Genomic DNA, 20,716 nt, shown 5'->3' with positions numbered 1-20,716 from the left:
TAAGTGCTTACTTCTTGTCTCATTATCTTCCTCTAAAGCGTCATTCTAGTTACGCTCATCTCTAGAAAAACGTTCGTGTTCGTTTGTATCGAATAATCGAGACACTAAACAACTGTTGCCCCTCTTGCAAGAGAAAAGTAGCCATGTAATTGTTAAAATTGATTTACATTTCATAAATTTCTTTTTTATTCTCGGGGAATGAAAGTTGCAATTCTGCAAAATCTGAGAAGCGATGTTTTTATCTCTTGTAATAAAATGTTATTTCCAAAAAAAATGGAGATTTCCTTGGAATTTAGATCATTACTTTTCGCCAACCCATCTGGGCGTGACAACGAAAATTTAACTGGTAAATAAAAAACGTCAAGGAACCTTTCTTACCGTCCTGCTCTGACTTCATCTGAGCTTTCCAGATGAGAAAGCATCATTAAAGTAAATACTTCTTTAAAACACAACTGAACAGATCGTGTGCCGTCTCTTTCTACTCCTATTTGACTCAAACAGCTTAATAAGCGCATTATTCTCTGGTTTTCGACACACCTTTAAACTAGGCTTATAGCATTTTTCTATTTACTTACATTTATAATATGAGCCGAAGCATTGTCCTTGTCTTCCTTCACCTCTATGTCAAAGACTGGAAAAATTCCGACATCAAGAAGCATCTCAGAGCAGTTTGTCCAATTCTTCACACTGCCGACGTTATCACCAATTAGCGGCCACTCCCCGAACCCAGTAGCGTTGAGGACGTAGCGTATATCTTCCCCTATGTTTTGCTCATCTGGAAATTCTGAAAAGTTATAACATGGAGAAATTTACTGTAGCAAAATTATGCACTGGCACGATTTTTCCGCATTAAATCACCGGCGGCCATTTGCTTTGAGCATCCGCCAAGAATCACTCACATGTGGTGTTCAGGAACAAACGTCACCAAGTGCCCATTCGTTTTTCAAGGGTACATAGCATCTCCCTGAATGGGGCTCTGCTTGTCTGACTTGAAACATTTGCAAAAATTTGTGCCGTCTCTCACCTCCTGTGCACCTAAAACTTAGTAGCCATACCGCAGTTTGGCTAAGCTGCCTTTGCCCCACCGCACTGAAATCTTTGTCATCATCCCAGTTTGCGATTAATGCTGCTATACAGCTAGTGCACCATTAATGTATTGGAGAGGACACTTAAGCACCACCTTAAGGGTATTTTGCGATATTGTGGTAGTTAAGCTTTCTATTCTTAGCAGTTTGACACTTTTTAACGCATTTTTCACTTTTTTTCAATTTCTTCAATTATTTATGTCACCAATTACACAATATATACTTTCTTATTCAGCATCATCAAGCATTACCTTTTCATTTTGAGCATTTTGACACCTTTGCACCATGTTTTTCCATTTTTTGTTTTTTTTAAGTAATAACTTAATTGCAATTACTTTTTTAACTCATCATCGCCTATCACACTCAAATCAATGGTCAATGACTAGAACCGCAACTTACTATGCTAAATTGTTTTACACAGCCCCCGATTATATCAGACACGCGGTGCCGACTACGCAGAAGGCTTCTCAACCAACGAGCGGTATATGCTATCGCTCAATAAATATGTATCAAATAGCCAAGCGATTTGAAATCTTTGCTGTAATGACTACTGAGTCGCAGTTCCCGGGTTCGAATCCGGCCACGGCGGCTGCGTTTCGATGGAGGCGAAACGCAAAGGTGCCCGTGTGCTGTGCGGTGTCAGCTGTTGCACGTTAAAGATCCCCAGGTTGTCGACATTATTCCGGAGTCCTCCACTACGGCCCCTCTTTCTTCATTTCTTCTTTCAGTCCTTCTTTTGTCCCTTCCTTTATGGCGCGACGTGGGTGTCCGCCGAGATGTGTTACAATTACTGCGCCATTCCCTTTCCTCAAAAATCAATTTTCTGCTTTGCTATTCTGTTTTGCACCCACTGTTTGCCTGCATTTGCCTTTCCAAATACTACAGACGCGGCGATGCTGAAATCAGCATGCATACCATTTTACATATACTGAACGCTTTTCTCAGACCCCTGCCGAAATGCCTGCTGATAACTCACAACGAAGGCAAGAATAGCCTCCTGTCCGCAATTACAGTCGAGAAATGAACCGTTCCGGGTTGCGCGTTAGCCACCGCCTTAACGATTATTTTATTCCCAAGCACTACACATCACACGCTTTCGCTGGACCTCATGAAACGAAGCGCACGCCATGGTGGCTTCTTGCCACCAGTGCGAGTGCAGATGTTCTAACTGCACTTCTTTCCTTTAAGAACAGCAGAAGCTGCGATGATGACGAATTATAGATAGTTCCGGTAAAGCATTTCCTTCTCAATGTAAACGGTATTTTGACGCACCTAAATAATTTTATATTCCAGCGATGTGCTTTCGCTGACAAAGCGAAGGTTTCTATCCTTTCAATAGCTTTCAAATGAGGAGTTGGACACCGCATGTCCAACTACAGGCAAAAATCAGTTCTTTCAAAAGCATTTCATTGCGTCCACCATATAACCCTTACTGAAAGAGAAGAATATTGCTGTTTTCGCGCTTTTTGGTCCTGGTTCAAATTAATATCAAATCTGTACTGAAAATAACTCGATGCGGTGTTCTGCAAGACAGCATTAGAGGACTATTGTTTTTTAGCATATTGTGAGACTGAAAACGCCCACAGCAAGTTTTAGCGTCACTCGCAGTATTGGCGTTTGCGGCGAACACGACGATGGCAGATGACGATGAATGTACAGAAAGGAAGAAGAGGCTGACGCACAATGCTTACACTAATTCACCTTACTCGATTAAAGCTTCCTCTTTCTATTGCGGTTCTTCTCTCCTTAGGGGCAAGCGCCAGGGTATATATCCTAAACAAGAGGTAGTCTGCGATTCATCATCATCAGCCTTACTACACCCACTACAGGGCAAAGGCCTCTCCCATGTCTCTCCCATTAATCCTGTCCTTTGCCAGCTGCATCCACCCTTTGCCTGAAAACTTCTTAATCTCATGCGCCCACCTAACCTTCTGCCGGCCCCTGCGATTACCTGCATAATTTTATTATTGCGTCTTAGAGGCTCCTTTGTTAATTATACTTCATAATTTTTAATTTTTTTTCCAAGCACAAAATTCAACCTCCTCGACTACGTTAACTGTGTCATTGTTTCACAATTATTTGCCTGTACAAAGCACCCTGGTCAATCCCCCAATGTGGGTATGTGCCACTGCAACAGAAGACAGCCACCTAACTTCACCAGCGAAAGCACGAGACACCAGCAGAACAGCAGATGAAGAACACCGGACAACACAGGACAGCAACAACAATGACCTCTCCCCCCCCCCCCCTGGACGAAGGCGACCATCTTGGTTTCCAGGATTCCGGGCGACAGGCTTGGGCCACGACGCGTCGGCGATCTCGATGCAGCGACAAAAACGGTCAGCAGCAGGTGAAGCGGATGGACACAATAGTTAACGAGGGACGTTTCTTCCAGCACTGTACAGGGGCCAATATAGTGGCTCTTAAGTTTTTTATATAAGCCTGGTGCGGGCACGGATGCCACAGTAAAACCTCCACACTAGGGGAAAAAGAAACCGCATGACGGGTAAGGTCATAACATTTTCCGGCAGGCCTGGCTAGCTTCTGTGATGAATCGGGAAGTTCACGGCAGTGGGCAATGCGGGAAATAAACAGTTTGCGGGAGAGTGCTGAAGAGTGGACACAGACAGAATAGATAGAGGCAGAGGAAGTAGCTATCGCACTGACCATCACGGATCCCCGCACCAAAACTATTTTATGCGACTTTAAGAGCGCCATTTAAAATTTCGCATAAAACACGGTTAGCGCGCTCGCAATGCGAATTCTGCGCAACCGAAATCTCGATCGCAACATCAATCTCGTATGGGTTTCGGCTCACGTGGGTAACTCCGGAAACGAGGAGGTCGACAGTTTAGCCAGAGTTTTAACCAACCCTGGGACGGGAGACCTCTCGGGAACGGATGCGCCGCCTAGGCGCCTCGTTCGTACGCGGAGATTACCGATTTTTATCGCGCGCTAAGATGGACGTATCCCACCCCTCACCCCGACCTGGACCGGGCGCTAGCCACGACACTCAGAAGCCTACAAACAAAGGCAATTCTTGGCCCCTACCGATTATGTTTCATCACAAACGGTGAATATCACCCTGCATTCCCGCGCTGCAGTGACGGGACGCACGCCACCCGTGACAAAATTTTGTGGGAATGCGCTAGCAAACCCTCTCCGGCGACACTCTTGCCAACTCCCTTGGTGGAGGAATGGGACAAGCTCTTGGCCAGTTCAAGAAAACCAACGCAACTGGCCCCCATCACTCGAGCTCAAGAGGTCGCCCCGACGGCAGGCCACCCTGGACGGGCACCAGCCTCTTCCATTTTGTGGCAATAAACTTGTAACCACCACCAGGCAGCAGCGTTCACTGGATGACCAACCTCTCGCGATCAACCATTAATTTAACTGCCACCAGCCAAGGTGGCAGAGTGGAAGCGCTGCCTATCAATAGTGCAGAATGCACTCAACGTTAGACTCCAAGCCGCGTCTATATACTTACCCGATCCACCACAGTTTTCGCTGTATAACTACGTTCAGCATGAGTTAAACCGCAGCTAATTTTTTAAATCCAGCTGTGGCTCGGCTAGACCTCGTGGTCAGGCAGCAGCCGCTCCGGGGCTGTGGTTCCTCGACCAAAACCTCCTAGAAAGGCTTTGCCTCGGCACATCAAGGGCGCAGACTCGGCTCGGCGGCACGGCGAAATCACGTGATGCATTGCTATAGCAGCGGCCCCACGTCACGTGTAACGTCACGTTTCTCGGAGCCTAGTTTGCTCGCTCCTCCTAGGCCATTAAAGCTTCCGCTTTATAAGGGAGTAATAATGGGTAATGCGCTGCCGCGAAAAATGGTAGGCAAAAGTAACAAATGGAAACAGGCAATCCCAGTATGTGTTATGAAGTTCAATGTAGGTGGAAAGCGTGTCCAAAAGGGTCCAATGGAAGTGTTCTGGGAGGCTTTTGGTTTCGGAGTGATAAGCAGATGTTACGTTGTGGGTGGTATTCCAAGCATAAAGAAATTCCTCCCAGACGGTGGAGAGAAAAGTTTTGCCGCGTTCGCTGAGAAGACCACAAGGGGCTCCGTGGCGCAGCTGAATGGCGTGCACGGAAAATGGGTGATCTCTGCAGCGAAGCCTGATGGAAGTGGAGCAATTTGTACATATCGAGTACGGTGATCCACACGGCGGTTACTATCCAGTAATTGCACGCTGGTGAGAATGGCAGAGGTGCCTAAAGGTCGATGCCGAGAACGTCGAAAAAGGTGGATGGAAAAGGAAGAGGTTGTAGGGGGCTCGCAGAAAGAGACATGGGCCGTTTACGTTTATTGACGGGAACACAGGAGGCGACGCAATTTGGAACGCTTGTCGAAAGGGCCGGCGAGAAGTAATGGTTTTTAAGGCGATTGCAGGCCGTCTGGAAACACGGATGACCAGCGGTAGGATCATCGTGGAACACTTGCAACAGCTGACACCGGTGGGAACAATGAACAAAATACATTAATACACTTATTTAACGTCGACACAACTACCAACTTAGTAATTTTTACTGATGACGCTTGGTTAATTATTTCCAGCCCCTCTTTAACTACTGCAACTTAAGGCTAGTGAGCTTGTCGATTTGGTAAACAAGGGGAGGAGTTCAATTTCGTTGGTTCTTAACACCTCTTAGACAAAAGCCGTGCTATTTGGCCAACGAAACAAGATCATACATTCTGATATCAACCTACATAATTTGTCATCTAACATAGAGAGCCTCATAAAAAAGCGTGGGCGTCATTTTCTACGGGTGCGTGTATTGGATTTCACATACCGGTTATATTCATTCCAAACTCGCTCACGCAACCGGCGTGATATCATGACTGCGGTTTTTTTTCTCAAAATTTTCAGATGTTGCTCTATAACTCATTGGTCTTCGCCAAGTTGAGTTACTGTTCCGCATTGTTTGGCTAAAACACGCTAACATTAACATTTTTAGGTTACAGAAAAATGCAATACACATCATTACCAGTGATAAATTTAACGCCCAAAGAAGACCAATTTTCAGTAAAATAAATCATCTTCCTCTCATCTCCTGGCACAAATCCATAGTTAGTTCACGCTACCGCGATGGAATTTCAAAAAAATGACACACATTTCTAAGACCTTGCGTTAGTAACAATGCGAACAAATGAATACAACTAGCGTAGCGCTGACCACTGGGTAGTGAGTGAATCGCTCACGAACAACTGACAGATGTCGAATGATAAAATACTCTTTACCAATCATTCTTAACACGGAATGAACCTCCGTAATGTGAATGTAGATTATACACGTTGTCCATGCTTTTCCTCTTTCTCTCCAATCTTTTTATCCTTCTGTGTTCTTTCCATTTAATAGGATAATCTCTGCTGTTTCTACCGAGTTTTTCTCACTAGGCTGTAGGTCTCCTCAAGCATCCAGACGGATTTTTTACCTGCGCCCGCACGCATGCATATGTACCATGTGATGTTGAAATAAAGTTTGACTCTGATAGATTGCATAAAAATGGCAATATTGGATATAACAAGTAAAGCTATATAACAAGTAAAGACAAAATGATAATTTATCATCACTGGGGTATGACGGTGATAATGACGCACATTCATAGCGTTTAACTTGTTCCACGAAGCATTCGGCCTAATTGCAGTTCACTACGATAAATGGAAATTTATTGCAATTAAAAAAGGTGATGGAAACAAGGTATGTTTGTACACATAAATATTTTTTTATGTGTTGGTGAAGTACTTCCTTACTCCTGGATCTCGACGAGTCATGGAATGGCTGTTGAAGGGTTTGCTTTTTTTTTGTAATCTTAAAAAACCTGAATGAAGCAGGTACAAAGCTTGTTGTCATGTTGTTCTGTACTTTGCTAGGCCATTACAGTGTGCTTCCTTAAGTAGTTCAGCCGTTCTAGAATGTCTAGAATAATTTCAATACACAAAGCATGCAGCTAAGGTTTCAGTTCATTCTTGTTTGCCTAATAAATATTTCTGCATTGGGCTTCAGTTATTTTCAGTATAATGCAGACATGATCTCACGAGTGTTTTATTTATAAGAAGTTGATTAAGATTCAGCAGCAGCAGCGCTGCCTTATCTTCCGAAGAAATCCTACTTTCCTTAGGATCTGTGACATGTAATTAATGTGTTGCTCTCATTTACGGTTACTTGACAAGGTCACTGCTATGTATTTATGCATGTAGTTTTTGTGATTAGTACATTACTCATCGTGCACGAAAAACGTCGTAGTTTGTTTTGTTAGCATAAGTTATGCACATTGTTCTTGCGGCGTTTAGTTGCCTTCCCGGTTTAATCCAGCAAGTCTGAACAGATTATAAAATTAATTTAGTGCCGTATAATCTCCTACTAAAACTATTGCCTTAAGCACTGGTTAGTTTTCGCAGAGAGTCGCATTTGTACCATGGAGGCAACGCGAAAATAGTTATTATTTATGATTATTTTCAAACAAAGTAGGTTTTGAATGCTGTGGTGCTTAAAAATTATAGCTATGAGGTACAGAATAATTGAGTGTAAAACACTGTTTACTATTCTGCAAAAAGCAATCAATCTATGAAATTACGCTATTTTGATCCATATAGCTTTGGGCGTTGTAAGTAAATATTGTTTCCGACTCTGACACTAGCGTGTGCTGTGCACGCGTCTACACTGTGTACAGAGCGCACTGGGAGTGCACTCCCGTTTGTGCCAGGATATGAGAGTGCGCAGAGCTCTTCTCTGCAGCCGTGTACGAAGAATGTGTGCGTGGCACGTGTGTGTGTGTATGCAAGACATTCGCTGCATGAGGAAGATATGCGCTCCATGTGCTACATGTCGTTACGCGAAATAAGCGCCCCCATTGTGTCCGTAGCCTCCTCCAAACGAGACCACTCCAAGAAATTCATTGTATTATGACATCATCACCTTCCATTCGGACCCTCACTCTTCTTCTACATTCCTTTCTCCCTTTCCCAGTGTGGAGTAGCAGGCCAGGGTCACATTACTGCAGGCCGACCACTCCACCTTTCCTTTCAATAAATTACGCTCTCTCTCTCTCTTTCTTGTTGAGGAACGAAATCAAATGGCTTAGAAAGGCATAAAACGTAGCATCGAACTGACCCCTTACATTATGGGCATTTGCGATATCATACGTTGCGTCAGCCAAATGTGTGGTTGTTGATAGTTTACTAATTTACAAACCGAGCTTGTTAGCGAAACTGGCCTGTACTTCTTTCATTTTTGCGGCCGCCCTAGAAGTTTTGGAGGTCTTTTAGCCCTGCGCCAGTATTGAGGGATTGATAGGCTTTGCAACAAGATGGTGAAATTGCAAATAAGTAATTTGAAGCGCAGAACAAATATCTCATAAGGAAATTATTTTAAATAACTCCAGGACAAGGAGATATTTTCGTATCCAGTCTAAGTAAGTAGGTATACTATGCCGTCCTCACTATTGTTTATTTCAGGCATAGGATGAGTGATGGGGTATGATTGTACGAAATCGCCCGAAGCCATGCCTCAGAAAAGAGACAGAGATAAGGCGGTCATATTCCAAGCAACAATGAATGTCAGTGATTCTTTCGCTAGAACAAATATTTCGAAAATTTGGATCACTGGCTTGATAAACATTGCCAAACATTTTATGGGTCAAGGTTCATAAGATCTGGCAGTGTCTCCGAGATGAAACGTGCTTTACAGACTAATTTTATCCCGCAACGTAGTAATAAGGCGTACAAGGTCACCTGTTGGGATCGTTTAGAATAAGACCACCGAGTGCACACGCCACACAGTCCCCACAGTTTTGAAAAACGAGATTCAAGGTGAGCTAAATCAGACATATCATCAGCCCGCTCCTAATCATTAACGAAGTTAACGAATGGGTTGGCGGTCCTGTATGAAATATGTTAAGGACATGAAATGGATACCATCTTATGGCTCTGAAATTCCGCCAGTTATATTTAATGAACACTTTTAGAGTTAATTGCTAACAAGCATCAGGTCCATAAGATTACTCACCGATTGTTCTAGTATCAGAGGCAACTTATTTACTGAGGAACTGAATGCGCTTAATAACAGTACTTGCGTACTCAAGTAAGAAAATTGCAACTGGCTTCAATGGAAAAAAAGCAAAAGTGAATTTAGATCACAGTTTTGAATTGTTACGTACCCTTGCAGGCTTTGAAGAATACTCCAGCTTTCTATGCGGGACTTTGGTTTGATGTATCAATGGTCATATTCTCCATGAGGGCTAGAAACAAATACCATAAATAATTACGCCATCGAGAAAATATTATGTTGCTCCAACCCACTAATATCATTTGCAACTCACTGTACTTTGGAGTACTGCTTAAGAGAGCGCGTAAAGCTTATGCGCGAGTGAAAGAACATATTTGAGAGTGATAGTGACCCTTAGGTCTTAGCAGCAAGCAGCTGCAGCTGCAGTTACGGATGCTTTACCGAGGACTACAGTACATGAGATAGCGCAGGGTTTAAAGTTTTAAGCAATCTGTACATCTGCAGTGCAGAAATTATTGGGCACAAGATGCGAGATTATAGTTTGTTACGATTATTTTATTACATTTTATTTCTAAAAGAAAAACGCTTCCATTGTTCAGCTAAGCAATCTCCAACTAACTCATGTTGCGCGACATACAAACTGCTCTCTGCTGCATATATATCAGCTTTAAAACCGCGCAATAGTTACTTGCTCTCGAATACTTTGCCATCAAGGTTGAAAGCTAACATTTGTCCGTGTGGCACATACTTGTAGTGAATCTTTCTTCTGACACTTGATTACTTTACATGAGTCCAACATCCAAGGGCTCTCTAAGAGACCATGCGAATCTTGATTAAACGAGATATAGTTTTTCAAAAGTTTTGACATGCCCCTTGTTCTGATATAACTGAATCAAAGTTATATAACTACGCGATCATTGTCCCAATCGTTGTGCAAGTGGTTGGCTTTTCTAAGCGTACTGAAAACCTTCAGTATATTTATGCTGCTAGCTTGATTCTGTTCATTAAACATTTTTGAAGATTGCCTCTGAATATAGATCATCACTCTAACCAGCTTCCAGCCATCGATTGACATATTTATTTACTTCAGTTAGCATTTTGGCCCGTGTGCATTATAGAGGGGGCTGGGTCTTGACAAACCAAAATAAGCGGAGGGGGAGGGGAAACGGAGGTACATAACATAATGAAAATTATGAAGCCAAATGAGGTTTGGCAATACTGAGATTAAACAATAAGATTGTAAACGTAGCAAGTAGGAGAAAGAACTCAAGCGTAAGTTGCAAATTATTTCATGCCAGAAACACCGGGCAGGGCAGAATCGGCAACCTAAAAAGCAATGACGCTCAAGATATACATAGAGGCAGTAGCACCCAATAAAGCAAAAAATGCAGCAGATATGAAGTCGCGTACAAGGAAGAACATGATTGCTGGTGGGCAAAAGTAAACAACTTAATCTGCAAGAAGGTTTGGCTAAAAGACTCTTTTTTAAGAATCAAGCAAGAATAGAAGTGTACACATAGGTTCCTTTTGAATTACTCGACACTGTTCCTCGACATATATACCTTACCTGGCTAATAGAAGATCGAAAAGGTGGTTCCTCTTAGGTTGGGCAGCAAACACATTGCCTACAATTACCCCTTTTCTTTTTATTATGTAGATGCTGTGAGACAGGCAAACATTAATCACAAATTATGAACCTTGTACTTAGCGCTGAGAGAGCACCACTTCCCTAAGCCGTACTCGTGTGAAGTACAACTTTTATGTTTCGCCCCCAAACTGCAATGCATTTTCCGGCGCGCATGCACGTCAACCGCTGATTTCTAGGTTTCCAAAGACTTCCACAATGTTCCTCATAATTTACGGCGTTTTAAGTTCAGTCATTTCAACATTCACACGTTCTTTTTTGAATGAACTAAGTAAATTTCAACATTTCTTTGAAATTTGCCGCTGTTAAAGTTCAAACGGCCGCGGTTGCCAGTGGTTATGATGCTCGACTGCTGACCCGAAAGGTGTGGGTTCGATCTCGGCCGCGGCGGTCGTATTTCAGTGGAGGTGAAATGCTAGAGCCCCGTGTGATGTGTAATGTCGTTGCACTTTAACGAAACCCACGTTGCCGATATTATCCGGAGCCATTTGTTACGGCATCCCTGATGGCTTGTGTAGCTTTGGACATTAAACACTACAAATCCAAACCAGTTAACAATCATAACTCATCGCTTTCCGACGTGCACTCTGGTGCACTAAAGAATTCTTATCAATTTATAATAAATGTGTTCGTCTCAAAGATATTCTAACGTTCATAATTTGGCAGAAGGCTGTGCTATTTCACGCAAAATTAAATCTCTGATGATATTCTTTCGTTTCTTGGCCAACTTTAGAGTCGTCGATAATTACTGAGAACATTGCCTTACTGCACCTAATACTAGTAAGTTTAAATTAATGCCGGTAACCAGCATTTGTTGCAACCTGCAGGTATACTATCTCAATAATGTTTCTTAGCAATAGATAAATTCGTTTAGGTATCTGGAGATATTATTAAATCCCCCCTCAATTGATCAACAAACACGTATGCGGAATTAAGAACGCTCACCGCGTGCTTCATTACTTATGGAATAACGCTGACAGCAATCTATCCTTAAGTAGAGTGATCGCTGTATAAGACTCGAGTGAGTGCAAAACAGGGCATGGATATTTTTATTCGCTTAAATGGATTAAAAACTAATTACCACGAAAGCAGTTTCCAGAATAGCCATGTTGAATTCATATAGTCCAATTAGAGCCGATATCAAAGTATTAGAATCGCGAAAATCGGTCCTTAGCACAATGTAGAAAATTGTCTTTCTTAATCCTTTTTCAAAAACCTCTACCCACAATTCACCCTGCGTAACGAATGTGTTCTCTCTATTGTTTACTCTGGGTTTACACATTTCCATTCTTTTATATTATTACCTACTTTCTTCTACTGAGACTGCAAAGACAGCTCTGATATTCTTTTATAATGCTATTTAAAGTACACCTGGTTTTAAATATGAATTCTTGCAGATTAGACACCCAAGTGTTCTTTTGCATTAGCTTCAACACGCATATTTATAAATATTTTGGCATAAGTTTTTGGCATAAGTGGGCTTTTAATTCATGTTTTGAAGGCGGAATGCAGACAAGGTCTTTAAATACCAGTACTCCGCTAATTCTTCATTCAAAGTGTTCTTTGGTTCGCAGTCATCACTGCACATTTAATGACGTAAAATATTGGCTACACAATTATAGTTACTTGTTCTAAAATCAACTGCGCTGACCGTGCTAATAAGCAGTACCTGTGTGTATTGTACCTAATATTGCTAAAAATGACCTACGACGCATTGAAAAAATTGATACTCCTAGCTGGTGCAACCACCTGAGAATTATATAAGTTATTTGTGGAATGCGCATGGCGTGCTCCTGGTCTCTAGGATTTTTAATATCGTTAGCAGCAGTGATTATGGGAATATCGCGTTTTTGTAAGCTATTTGTTTACGTCACGAACTGCATATAAATGTTTAACACAATACCAAAAGTAATGCAGTCGTAAAAATGCCTTAGGAAATTGTTAGCACATTGTAAAACAACACACCATAAAGTGAGAAGTTTCCAAAATGAGTCGCTACCATGTTTCTTTGAAAAGGCACTAGCCGTTGCACAAACGATTGCGTTCTGCAGTTATTCATTCAAAGGCCATACTAAATATTACAAAGGTTCAGAAACTGCACGTTAAAAACCCAACGCCTTCTAGAAGTTTCCTAAAACATTTTTACCGGTTTTCATGCAAAAGTGATAGCATTGCGTCTTTCGAAAGATATTTCTCGATATTCTTAAGCAATATGGTGGTGACCTGAACTGATACTTATAACACAGTTTTTCCAGAAATGAAATACTTACAATGCTGTCGGTAAAGTAAAAAAAAAAGCTCTCTCTGTGATCACTGAAGGAGTTTTCTCAAATGTGGGCCGTACGAGAGGAAGAGATACTCTGGGTTGTAAGTGCGTCGTTAGATGGCGAAGAGCAGAGAGGCATAGCTGCACAAGTTGGCTTCGAAAGTGCAAATAATAATTGTGTGACGATTTACCCAACTTAAAGAGCACAGTGCGAAAGTGTTTATAAGCACATCTGGGCAAGTACTCCTATTTTTTCATATATTAACCGCTGCACTATCAGTGGCGCAACGGTGCAGCTGTTAAGCAATGCGCAACTGCCCGGACAGGTGGCTCTTTCATTCACAGCCACCGGTGGGGCTTGCGGCAGCCGGCTCTTCACGAGCTCCCGAAAGACTAACTTTTGCACCGATAGTTCTTCAAGAGCGAGTCTACCCCTCAACCAATGAGCTGATGGGCAGTGATCAATGGCCAGGCTGAAATCCGACTGGATTTATCTGAATAATTTCTTTCGCACCTTCCTTGCTAAGTAGGTTGTTCATAACCTGGTGTGCTTTTCTTGCCGAGCATTCGAGCTGGGCCATCTGCCTTTTCCTCTCACAGACAGACGGGTGGGCGCCAGCTATCCTCGCGAAAGGTACCTCGAATGCTATCGTGTTAACTTCTTTTAACTAAAGGCATTCAACCACTCAAAACTGATGAACCAATCATGTAAAACAACATGAAGTGCTGGGTATTTTTTGTTCATTTGCCTCGCTTTCCCTAGAGTCCACTTTGTTTGGTATTTTTGGCTGCACAGGCCATACAACGACATATATTCAGGAATAAAGAAAACCATCTACATGCAACGCTGTTCGATGAGTTAGACAGGGATCTATTTAACGCGTTCAATACTTAGAGAGACAGAAATTGGGAACAATGTGGCGGCCATTGTAAACAAAAGCGGCAATATCTGGCTTCGGCCGAAAGGAGTTATATGTGCCTGCGATGTAGCGGTCATGTCTTGCAGAAACTTATTTTACTTGGTGAAGGAGAAACCTTTGTCATGTAGTTGACTTAGCCTAGCTGCTAATGAAGTTCATGACAATGATTATCATGAGTTTGACACAACGGCCATGTCTGTGCTGCTGAAAGCACTCCTGGAATGCGAACGCTCTGAAGACCACACGATATCCGCTTTCATCAACGGTACGCAAAGCCGGGATAGGTGGATGCTGGTCAGAGCTTTCGCTCTCCTATTTTACCAATGTACGGCACATTTGGCAAGAAATTGTCGTTCCCAGCAAGGGGCCTTCCATCCCAAAAGCCGCAAGTTCGCGTTGGCAATAAAAGATTACTTAACATAATGTTTGTGTATTGTGACTATGTGACTCCAAGCCAGCGTACATGTGTATCCAGCTTCAAATTGAAAGCTTTAGACATCTGCTGCTGAGAACGTCAGAAGGCAGTAGAAACCCACCAAAGTAGTTTGCACGCGTGGTAGCAAGAAAATGGGCTTTTGCTCACAATGCCCTGTTCATTGACGCACCTTAGGTATTCTTAAGCCATTGAGCTTACCTTTGTGGAGGTGTTATGGCTAATTTCTAAGAGTAGCTATGCCGCTATTTTTGCAACACTCATTACACCGGGAATGTTGTTTGCATTTCCATCCTCGTGTGCTTTGTAGCTGGTCTTGCACGAAGTGTGATGTTTTTCAACCCGACGCCATAATTACTTGTTGCACTACTTGCGCAAGTAAGTATTCATTAGAGAAGGCAACTGCTTTTTGCAAATATTTACATGCTCGTGGAAAAACAGTTAGGTACCTAGTAGGCGTAATGAAACAGAGAGTAACAGTGTTCCAGAAGAGAACAGCGGAATACTGCAAATATAGCAAGCCATACAAGCACGTCTCAAGGTGTTCGAGGTCTACAAAAAGCGCGAGTGTAGAAACAACCCTGGACGGTCCTTGCTTGACAACGCAGTCTATTCAAAGGGTTTCAAACTGGTATCAAGGTACCTGACGCCAATTTGTTTTAATGCGCGAGGTAAATGCGATAACAAAAACTTGGCTCACTTTTAAGCGTTTCCCGTACGCGTTCCCTCCGTTGTTCAAACACTCCGTACGATGACTGTCCTGGTCCATATTTGCTAAACCAACCACCGCAGGCATAAGAGTAAAAATCCTCGCATGGGTCAGCTGAAATGTTCAGAAATTCGTTGATGAGCTTTGCTGAAAGGCAATGCAATGCATGGTTTGAAAACACGTGTTGTTCCCACTCCTACTGCTAGTGCAAAAGTTCAGTGTGTGACAAAGTGCATTTCATCCATTCACAAAAAAAATTGGAGGGCGCTTAAGCTTCGGCTTTAAGAGTGGAACGCGACGGCATGTTGCAGAACTGCCAGGGAGTCCGCGGAACGCCATCGCCCGTTCGGCGCGATGCCTTGCCCGTTTAGACAAATCGGTCTGCTAAGTACGGGGAAACGAACGCGCGGAGCGGCAAACCACGTAGAAGCGCTGTCAGGCGCTTTGCCGAAACGCGCGGGATTCAAATTGCAATCGTAGTTCGTCGGCACATCGTTCTCAACAAACCCGATGCCACGAACGCCAGCATTGCTTCCGCGCCTAACGAACGGGCAGCAAACCACAAGCTTTGTGGTGAACGCGCTTTGGATGTGCGCTGCGCTATTCGCCGCTCACCGCGTGATTCCTGCGTGCCCGCACGGCCCCACTGCGCCCGAACGAGATGAGCGGGAGGTGCTGCCGTCCCGCGCCATCTATTAGGGCAGTGGCGTACATTTCGAAGAAGAGGGGAAGGAATTTTTCGCTCACAGATAGAAGGAGGGATTCTTCGCTCACGGCCGACGCAGACAACACCGGCTTTTCTGCAAACACGAGCTCCTTAACGCTGTCGGGTTAAAACAGCAGTCGATGTACCCGCTCGTAGCGTGGCAAACGGTTATCATGCAAGGACTTGTCTTGATTTCGCTGCTTCTTGGTTGACAAAATAAATCATAAGGCTCTATAGAGAGGAAAATCACTACCGACGACGTGAAACTAAATTTTACAGGTAGTGTAAGAATCTCCGGTTATCTAAACGAAAATATTTTTGTTTATTTGAGCACGTACAGTTAGAGAGGGACTATTAGGAGACCTTTGGGCAGTTCAAAGAGCTTTGGGAGGCAATGCTGAACACAACTGTGGAAATTTTTGATTACTCTGACCTTAACTGCCACCACAGGTTTTATGAAGATCATTTCGCTCAGGTTTTTTATCCTATAATGCAGCCTTTGTTGCTTTAGAAATTAAAACTCCACCGCGAATTGTGGCAATGCGCAAGAAGATTGAGGCAGGAAAAAACGTGTTAGATGAAAGTGTTTCAGAGAAAAATGAAACCAGTCAGAAAACTTCAAAAGCTAGCCGTTTTATATAGCATTGACCCTTTCGTCATGGCTCCGTGACCCATCCTAAAAGATGAAATTCGAAGCAGCGCCGAAGTTTTCAATTCCAGCCACTACGCGCTCCTCGAACCTTAAAAGCAGTAACCTGGAACCGCTAGCGCTGATCCCGCAGTATACTGGTAGGCATCTTGGGTGTGTTGTGACTACGAAGCGCTGATTTAACTTCTTTATCACTTCAGCAACACACAGCAGGAACACGAAATACACGTGCGCCGTATTTATTGTAACGGACAACTCCTCAGCCTACAAGTATTTTTCTTGCCCCAAACAGGCCAAGTGGCTGCGCAGCGTAGCTGACTTCAAGATTTTTACAAGGGGTCCATGGCATCTACGTTTACAGCATGTTCTTTTTGATGCCTTAAACCAAAAAGAATCCGTCACTAAAATCTAAATGCTCCTGGTATATATATATATATATATATATATATATATATATATATATATATATATATATATATATATTGTAACGGGGGGTTTGTTACGAGGTACTGGGGCGACGGGAACGGCAACGGCAGCAGTCTGGGATCAGATCGGCAAAAGACACACAAGCGTAGCGCTGGCAAAAACTCTCGAGAACACTGTCACCTCGTCTTCGTCTTTTCAAATCATCAGACGCATCTTCTTCTTTAGCCTTACAATCACCCCGGGGACAAGAGGAGCCATCCTGGCGACTTAGGATGATGGCAAGACGGCGGGGTCGTAGTAGGGCTTGAGGCGCTGGACATGAACGGTCTCCCGTCCTCGGCGGCGGAGATCAGGAGACGGCGTGAGGGGTTCCACGATATAATTAACCGGAGAGGTGCGCTCCAGCACACGGTAGGGACCATGGTACTTCGCAAGAAATTTTGAGGAGAGACCGGGAGTTCCTGAAGGGATCCAGAGCCACACAAGTGCACCAGAAGCGTATTCTTCACAAAAAACGTGGTAGTAGACCTAAACCCGACATCTCACTTAACGGGAAGAATATTTTGGTTCAAGAAGAGCACAAATTTATTGGCGTCATAGTCGACGAAAAGCTTACATTCATAAAACACATTAAGCACCTAAGACTTAAATGCATGAAATCTATGAATTTTCTATAGGTCCTGTCCCACCAGTCATGGGGTACAGATCGAGACTGCCTGCTGAGTCTTCCAAATAGCGTAGTTCCATCACGTATAGACTACGGCTCAGTAGTGTACGAGTCAGCACGAAAAAGCACCTTAAAAATGCTCGACGATGTGTACTACCAGGGTTTGCGGTTGGCTACTGATGCTTTCCGTACAAGCCCAATTGCCAGTTTGTACGTTGAGGCGGACGGATGGTCACTTGAACGACGACGGAAGTAAAGTACACAAGTATAACGTACGCTACGAAGGTATTATCTCATGCTGACCATCCATACATTGGGCTGTTGCGAAGCGCAAATAGTACACTGCTCTTTTAAAACCGCCCGTTTGAAACCCCACTTTTACGCAGTAGAGTCGCCACACTTGTCCAAGACATGAACATACCAGTATCCAACATTCTAGCAACTTCTTTTAAAGGCATATTTGTTCCATGGGAAGTTTATCCAGTTGACTGCGTTACATCTTTTCGTGAGGTTGGTAAGAATGGGTCACCAAGTGGCATAAAGCATCATTTGCTGTCCCTACAAGCAAACTATCAGTGCACAGAGTTTTACACTGATGCATCAAAGACATCCTCATCTTCATGTGCAGTTCACAGTTGTCAACTTTCTGAAACAAAAACAATGAATTGACACACAAGCTTATTTACTGCGGAATGACTTGATATTCTGTAGGCTGATAGATTCATCGCGGAAAAGAATGTCCCAAGCTCTGTTATATACTCAGGTTCCTTAAGTGTGATTATGACCGTGTCTTCTACGAGACCCTGTAAAAAAGCCCTGTGATGAATTCCCTCTTGAAATGCCTTATGTCTGCACCCACATTGAACCTTAATATTCAGTACGATGGGTACCAGGTCACTGTGGAATAGTTGGAAATGAAGAAACTGATAGGTCTGCAGCATCAGGTGCCGAAATGAGTAGGATGGATATAAAACAACTAACATACCACGACCTCAGGCCATATATTAGGACGGCGCTTGGCGAAAATTGGCAGCAGGATTGAAATGAACAAACAGACAACAAACTGCACACAATAAAACTATGAATTGGGAGGTATGCCACTGAAAAAGAAAATATATTCAAAGAAGTCGCTCTCTCTAGACTAAGGTTAGGACATGCGTACATCACACACTCACATCTTTTACAGGATACTCCGGCACCACAATACGCGAGATGTGGAGCCCACATCTCAGTTGTCCACACAATAATCGTGTGCCCCAGATAGGATACACAATGACGACAGCACTTTCCTGAAGTTTGCGCATCTAAAATACCAATGCACCCTTGATTATTTTTAGGTGATCACCGCATGTCCTCATTGGATAGAGTTTTTATAGTTGTTAACTGATGTAGGTTTCTTACGAGTGATTTCATATTCAAAGTAACCTCAGCACCTCCTCACTGCTGAGGAGATTGCTCAACTTACCCATAGATGCCAAACGCCTCGCCTCTCTTGCTCAAGAATGGACTATGGTAGTGGCTACCTGGCTTCGTTTTTCATATATAACAACTGTTAAAACAAGTTTTAGGCGCTTTGCATCACTTTAAGCCATTTGATCAGATATTTAGGCGCCCTCTTCTCACTCTATAATCATGCACATACTCACTACTCTTAGGCCTAATACACCTGATTTTAATTTTATCATCTGTACATATTTTATTCAGTCGACCTAAAACCTCGTGTTTGGCGCTCTTTGGCCTTAGGTGTCCTTTGCGCCATAAAAACCTAGCATCGTCATCATAAGAAATCTGGGAGATTTTTTTGCCCTGCAGCAGGCATATATATATATATATATATATATATATATATATATATATATATATATATATATATATATATATATATATATATATATATATATAGTTGTGAAAACATAAGGTACTTGACTGCTTAAAATAATATACATCGAAGTGTGCGCTTCATTTAAGGAAACATTTTTATTTTACTCGACGTTTCAATCGGAGGACCGATCTTTTTCAAGATCTTTTTCAAAAAAGATCGGTCCACCAATCGAAACGTCGAGGAAAATAAAAATGTTTCCTTAAATGAAGCGTAAACTCCGATATATATATATATATATATATATATATATATATATATATATATATATATATATATATATATATGCCTGCTGCAGGGCAAAAAATCTCCCAGATTTCTTATGATGATGATGCTAGGTTTTTATGGCGCAAAAGACAGCTAAGGCCAAAGAGCGCCAAACACGAGGTTTTAGGTCGACTATATATATATATATATATATATATATATATATATATATATATATATATATATATATATATATATATATATATATATATATATATATATATATATATATATATATATATATATACAGTATAGAAAGATAAACGTATTTGGTTGCTAGAGGCAAAAATTCAAAGTTGAAAACGCTTCATTTAGCCATAGATTTATTTTGAGTCGACGTTTCGGACAGAGCCTGTCCTTTCTCAAGACTGAAGTTACAGGGGTCTTCTTCCTCTTCTTAAGGAGTTGGCACTGGCACACATGTACGACACATGAACAAAAGAAACAAACGGTGGCAAAGAATACTAGAAAATATACAGATAGAAAGGGAAAAAAGGGGGAACAAATAAAAAAGAAAAACGTGTTGTACCCCGCCGCCCACCCCGAAGCCGCGGGGAGCCGACCCCGGACGAGGGAAACAAAAAAAAAAGGAAAACACGGAGCGGGAGGGGATAATGGCTACCCATCAAGGCAACAGAGCGGCGGCGTGTAAGGTGGACAGGAGCAGACGGTGGCGGGATCGCCCTACACACAAAAGTTAAAGACGCGTGCACTCGCGTGCCCCGTACACAAAGAGTAAACAAATAAACAGAATAAAATGCAGACAGGGTCGGAGCTTCCGTCATCTTGAACCACTCCGGCAGCCAGAGCCAAGGCCGAATCAGCGGCGCCGTGAGCTTAACTAAACACACGTGCACTGTGCATGAAAACACCCTGACACACAGCAGTAAAACATCCGAGCTCATGCCAGTGTCGTGTGGCGGCTAAATGACAATGGCGGGAGCATTTAAGCGAGTAAGGTGTACAGAAACAGACGGTGGCGGAATTGTCCAACATATATAAATTGGAGATGCTTGCACTCGCGTGACCTGGCCAGAAAAAGTAAACAAATAAACA

The sequence above is a fragment of the Amblyomma americanum genome, chromosome 5 (genome assembly GCF_052857255.1).
Source record: "Amblyomma americanum isolate KBUSLIRL-KWMA chromosome 5, ASM5285725v1, whole genome shotgun sequence".
In the NCBI taxonomy this organism is placed as follows: domain Eukaryota; kingdom Metazoa; phylum Arthropoda; class Arachnida; order Ixodida; family Ixodidae; genus Amblyomma; species Amblyomma americanum.
Note: the sequence above shows the minus strand (reverse complement) of the source record.